Source organism: Gavialis gangeticus, unplaced genomic scaffold (assembly GCF_001723915.1).
Source record: "Gavialis gangeticus isolate Ggan-Ray unplaced genomic scaffold, GavGan_comp1, whole genome shotgun sequence".
In the NCBI taxonomy this organism is placed as follows: Eukaryota; Metazoa; Chordata; order Crocodylia; family Gavialidae; genus Gavialis; species Gavialis gangeticus.
Genome location: NW_017729032.1, coordinates 149,951,046 through 149,957,683, shown reverse-complemented (window position 1 = coordinate 149,957,683; position 6,638 = coordinate 149,951,046). Strand labels below are relative to the sequence as shown.

General features: G+C 46.1%; 1 protein-coding gene across 1 annotated transcript in view; it reads left to right on the top strand.

Moving 5' to 3' along the window:
- Positions 1-534: 534 nt before the first annotated feature.
- The window catches only part of LOC109303345 (interleukin-1 receptor type 2-like), a 50,843-nt gene continuing 44,739 nt past the window's right edge, over positions 535-6,638 (top strand). Inside the window, exon 1 of the mRNA XM_019525551.1 lies at positions 535-558. The gene's annotated coding sequence lies outside the window, so the exon portion shown is untranslated. The remainder of the gene's footprint in view (positions 559-6,638) is intronic.

Here is a 6,638-nt window from a genome sequence, read left to right as displayed (position 1 = left end):
CATCCAAGATTACCAGTCTAAGCACATGCATACCTATCACCAATTCAAGAACATACACACTATTAACACCAAAAATTAGACAAAAATCAGTTGTCAATACCCGCACACTCAATACACATACATGGATCACTAATTCGTATATCAGGCACACAAGTTTTTATATATATTTGCCAGTTCACACACCTACACATACACACAGGTGAGTTCCTAACTTGGGTGGTGTGGTGTGTATGTGTGTACTTAGGGTACTTGGGATACCTAGGGTGCTTGGTGACTATGGGAGGGGAAGTCAAGGGTCAAAGACTGCCAGAAAGAGGGAGATGGATGGGGGTTAAGATGAGAAAGGGAAAAATAAGAGCATGAAAATGCATGGAGTGAAAGCTGCCAGAGCTGGGATTAGAACCAGCAGACTGGAGGGGAGCTGGGGTTACTTGAGGTTAATTGATTAAAGGAAAACGCCCAAAGCTGGAAGAACAGAGGAGCAATGCTGGGGAGAAGCCGGCACAGCATTGCTGTGGTATCCTGGTACCGGAGCTGGAGCTGCGGAGGAACTGAAAGGTATATGGGGAGAGGGAAACTGGGACTGGGGGGAACTGGAGGGGCTGTGGGGGAGCTGGAGAGGTTGCAGGGGGAACTGGGAAACTCCGGGGGGAGGGGGGGGTGGAAATGCTGTAGGGGGGACTGGGAGGCTGTAGGGGAGCTGGAGAAGCCTTGAGGGAGAGGTCCGGGTGGAGCTGGGGCCGGGGAAGCAGGAGAATAGAGAGGGAGAGAGGAAAAATAGGGCAGAGAAGGCAGAGAGAGACAGGGATTGGGGGGGAAGGCAGAGGCGAAGAGAGAGAGACAAGCAGGAATGGAGAGAGAGAAAGAGAGAGATCAGGGGGAAGCCAAAGGTGGAGGACAGAGGGCTAGAGCTGGGAAACCAAAGACTAGGGCCGGGAGGTCAGCGGAGAGGGAGAGAAAGCCAGAGCTGGGGGAGATACAAGCACCAAAGAGGAATGAGGCCCAGAGGGAGGTCAGAGAGATGGATTTAGTTGGGAGCCTGCAGCAAGACAGAGACTAACTTGGGGTCAAGAATATCAGTTTTATTAAACAGGTAGTACACTATACAGCTCACAAAGTTATCGGTTCCTACACATGCACAAGCACTGACGCATGCACCCACACAATGTTAGAAGGAGAGGAAAAAGGCTTGGTGAAGAGATTGAAGTTAAAGTGTGTAGGGACAGAATTCAGGTCCTGTGCTTGGGGAAGAAAGGTGGGTGATTGCTACCTATCCTGGGCTGAGAGTTGATCCTTGATGGCCAGTCAGGGTCTTCTCCAGCATGGTGTTGTCCAGAGGGGGTCACTGGCAGGGCCTCTGGGTGGATAGGTGGTGTGGCGTAGTGCTGGTCCAGATGGAGAGGGCATCCCAAGGAGGTCACACTTTACCACTCCTTTTATAGGGATGGGCTACTTGTGCCTCCTATGGGAGGGACATGTCCAGGCAAGGACAGTTCTGCCCAGATGCCCACATGCAGATCCAGGTGTCCTCACTGTCTGGTAGGACACAGTGGTGGGGTTGCTGATTTCTGTAGGGTCTTTGTCTTTCAAATGCTGGGTTTCTGGTGAGGCCTCTGGTTCCTGGGTGAGTCAATGCAAGGCAATAATCCAGTCATTGAGTTGATTATTCAGTAGAGACCTGCTACCATTGTATCTCAAGCACCCTCATTCACCCCATTCATTCAGGAACCAATTTACACGAGACTGGTTAGACATGAGTCACAGTTACAACATAGGTTACACCCGGGCAGAGGGCACAGGATGGAGGCTTGACATACAAAATGGAAACTTGACGTAACTTGACATTACTTATGCTAACTTACACATGTAGGCCTAAATCGTATAGGAGCAATTAAACAAAACTGGTAAAAATCAGTAAAACAGTAATCACATAGTAAAAATCAATATAAACGTAATTATTATACAAGATAAAACAGTGGATCAAAGAAGGAGAAAGAGAAGAAAAAAAAACTTGCTACAAAAATACTAAAGCTTATCCTATGTCTTAGCTTACTCATACTTATCTATAGGGAATAGAGAGGGAGAGAAAAAGTCAGAAATAGTTGGGGAAGGGAGGGACTGTATTTTAAAATTAAAAAAAAATAGAAAAGAAAAACTGGGGGTTTTGCCACAGTCTTTGATGTAAATAAATTGAGCTCCTTAAGTCTTGTACTAATATAAAGATTTTTTATGACTTTTGGTATCTTTTTATGGTCTCTATCCAGTTCTTCAACATCCTTCTTGAATTGTGACCATCAGACTCTATTCCAGTGGCAGTCACACCTGTGCCAAATATAGCACTAATGATAATTAAATTATTGTGCAGTACCAACTAAAATGCATTACAAAAGTCTTGTTACATCAGTGCTTTTATCTTGTACCTTGAATGACTTGTAACTCATCACCAGGGATCCTGGTTTTCTCTGATAAAAAAAAAAAAAAAAAAAAAAATCCTCAATTTTTGGATTTAAAAAAGTAACCCAAAATCCACATTTTTCTGTTATTAAAATGAAATGTTACTAATATCTATATAGATATATCTGTAGATGGTAAATCTATATACCTATCTATATAGACAGATAAATCTATATGTATGTATATATGTGTGTGTATGTATATGTGTGTGTGTGTATACACTGTGGTGTTTCCTTTTAATCATGGAAAATGTAGATTTTGGATTACTTTTTAAAATCTGAAAAATGGGGATTTTTTTTTAATCGGAGAAAACCAGGATCCCTGTTTATCAAACAAGATAGTAAGCTATTTTGATGAGTTCTGTTTTCAATAATATTTCACTGTTGATCATCCTTAGTTCTTTTACTTTTTTATCATCCATTTTCTTATTTTGCCTGAAATCAGTGCCATTCCCTTTTTCCTTTTAAAATAGTAGATCATGGTTAGTTTCCCCTCAGTTTTCTGGCATGTCCCCAAAGAACTTATTTTCTGCCTCATTTACTTTTACTGGATGCAGGTTTCCACATTTCCACCCCCAGTTCCCTTTTTACCCAGACATGCTTTCTAAACAAGGTATAGCCAAGATCACATTTATGAGATCTATGAGGTTGCAGTAATATGAGCAAAGTCAGATTTATCCTCATAAATGAGTCACTTCAATTTCTTTTGTTTATTACTCAGGCTGCTATCATTGAAGAGGCAATTAACCACTTTTCAGCTTTCTCACAAAAGGATGTAGTCCATTATTCCACCCAACCAAAGTCTTATAGCACATAATTAGCTGTTGGTCAGCTTTCAAAATTTTCTGTCTTCTTTGTTCCTGCTGTGGACCAGGAAAAATCCATGAAAAAGGGAGTTAGACTTTCTTCTTCTTTAGTACTCTTCTAAGATTCCTGAAATCATCTATAATTGGTGAGTTGTACATGAAGCAATGTGTGCCACTTATGAACATCACCACTGTCTGCTCACTGTAGAAACTTATCCAGTCTTGTATATTGTATCTTGGTTCCAGGGAAAACAATATACCCATCCTGTCCCTGACAGAATATTTTTTTACAGTTCTTTTTAGCATATAATTCCTGACGAGGACTATCTGTCATCTTTGGATAAATGGAGATTTTGTGTAGGGTGTCTTTGATAAGTTTGCAGATTGATCTGAGCAGCTCTATTTACTTACAGCAGGGGTGTCCAAACTTTTTGAATGTGGGGCTGGATCATGAACTTTTTATCACCCAGTGGGCTGGTGAGCCATATTCAAAGACCTCACAGGAAGCGGTATCACATCAGGAAGTGATGTCACATGACCTTTGACACCAATGAAGTTGCAGGAAGTGACAATGAAATGGGTCTGGAAATGTGGTTTAAAATCCAAAATAAAAACAATATAAATGCAAGAATGAAATAATACCAAACACTTGACTAAAATGTGAGCTCTGCTCACTGCCACACACTTCGGCGTGCATGCATGTGTGTATATGCACGTGTGCCCTCCCTTGTATCTCTCCATCCTGGATGTCCTGGTTTGAGGGAAAAATGCACTCTCTGGCCCGGGCTCCTCCTGCCTCCTGCCCAGCTTGGCTCCAGCAACCGCGCACCCTGCAGCCCCGGCCCGGCCCCCAGGTGCCCCCAGCTCCGCGCTGGAACTTACCCTGTGCCTGCATCCACCCCGGCCCCCAGGTGCCTCCAGCTCCATGCGGGAACTTACCCCATGCCTCTGTCCACCACACATGTGGGCAGGGTGTGGGCCATCCTGCAGCTCTCCTGTCCACGTACTGGGGGCAAGAGGCAGAGCCAGAGAGCAAGCTGCATGTGCTGTCCCCAGCTCATCTAATCAGGTGCGGCTGGGGCAGCCCCACGCCGCACAGCCCTCGGGGCAGCGGCAGCAGGACCCGGCTCACTGATGAGCCTGGCCTCATGGGGATAAGCAGCTCCCCTCCCCTCACTGCTGGGGCCTGCGGGCTGGCCCTGCCTGCCTCACTGCTGCCCCACTGCTGCTGCGGCTCCATGCTCTGCGGCAGCGGCAGCGGCAGCGCCTCAGGCCATATAAAATGGCTTGGTGGGCTGCATGGTGGCCTGCGGGCTGTATGTTGGACAATCCTGACTTACAGGATGACCTTCTCAAGTCTGTTCCATTGGACTGGATAGATCTGTAAAGATGCTTTCTGAAGTTTCCGTTTTGAGATTCTGGTACTTCTGGCTGTGTGGATTGCCTTCTAGTTGTCTTCTTTCTGGTGGTTACAGCCCCCCACCTCCCGGCCTGCAGCCCTGCAGAATGTCTCCTGATCCTCTTTGGTGCCTATTTAATCAATTAATAGGCATCTAATTAATCAACACAGGCTCTGTGTTCTAATTAGAATGCTCCAATGTCATCTCACCATTATGTATATTAAGCCCCCATGCATTACAAAAGGACTGTGGGAGCACTTTATCTAAAACTCATTAAATAAGCTTTAGATAAAGTATCCCACAGCCATTTTGAAACACGTAGGCCTTAATACATGTGACAGTGAGCTGTTTTAATTAGAGTGGCTTTCTATGAACCGCTTTAATTAAAATGCATCCCCCACCACCAAGCACATGTATAGGCAGCCCTTGCTTCCTGTAATTATGAATTGCCCTTTTCTCTACATTTCTCTAAATCCTTTTCTCTAAATTTCCACTCTCAGGTTTCTTGATTGCTGTAACAACCTGCAGATTCCTGAAGGTTGGAACACAAGTTTTAGTGGGGACATTTTGGAGGATGACACCAGGAAGCCCAATGTGCTTGGAAAATTTTGCAATAGCTCCAAGCATACAATACACCTCATGGCTGCAAGCAGCAGCACTGAACATACATCACTTCAAATGAAGATTGAATTTGTTGCCGTTCAAATGAAGTGCCTTTCTTATTGCCCAGGACTCATATATATGAAATAATGCTGAGTTCCTGGGTTCTTTGAACTTGGGTTGGGGTGAGGTTTTCCAAGCCTGGCTGTCCAAGTACTCCTCAGCCTCTCTGATCTCTGAAGTCAAGCACTTGTCCTCCAAAGCCACCAGGATTTTCTTCCAGCACAGCTGCTAATTTGTACTTTATATAGTTTTCTTCTGACTTCAGGTTGGGAAGAAAACATAGCACATAGGTTCACAGCCCATGCTTATAGTGCATGCAGTCATGGGTCTGGAAAATAAGTTTCTAAAGAGTGACTGGGGTTGCTGAGATGTGCACACTAGTAGCGAGCCAATTCCTTTAGTTGTGTGCTGTCCCCTTGCCTCACTGAGGGAAGCAGCCAATTCAAGTTGCTGCAAGGAACAAAAACAATATTTTCTCCCCTCTCATGAGAGTGAAGTTGGGGGTGCTGAAGGAAGGTACAAGGGGGGAAAGAGTCCAAGAGTCCAGCAATATATGCATGCCACTGGGAAGCTGGCCTCACCTAACACTCCTGCTCTACATGTGCCTGACCCAGACATAGGACAGTGAAATCACGCGAAAGGCTCCTCCTGCTGCTCCCAAGCTCTCTTTCTCTGACATGCTTGATAGTAGGGGCAGGAGACACTTTAGGGAGGTTTCATTGCCTAGTGACTGGGTTTGGCATATTCTGGGCACAAGTATGTGGGCCGGGTATGCTCCCTAGTGATAGTTTCAAGAGCACTATGGAAGCAGTAGAATAGAGTCCACTGTGACTCCACTCCCTCCTCACTCCCTGCCTCTGAGCAACCAGATAGCTTCCCTGATCCCCACTTTGAATGCCTGTACTGGTTAGAAGGTAAGGGGATGAAAAGGGCCCCTGGTGTACCAAACCCTGCAACCCCAGGAACTGGCTCAGGGAGGTTGTGGCGGGTGCAGCGATCCCACCTCAGGAAAACAGCTGGGTATTTGTATCCCACTGCTATTTCCACCACGTGAGGCAGGCCAGTAGGGGGTGCTCCTGCGTTAAGCCACCCCCCTCCCTGCCCTCGACCACCTTCCAGGCTTCGAATGCCTCCCTGGGGCGCCTTATGTCCGGCCGACCCCTCTCCTGGAGCACACTTGCTAGTTTGGGGGTAACGTGCCGCCACCACCCCAAGAATGGACTGTCTCGGCCCTGTGTCCTCGGGGAAACACAGGCCTAATAGTCCTATGGGTACTCGACCCAATACAGGCACTTGGGGTACTTCCCCAAGTCCAG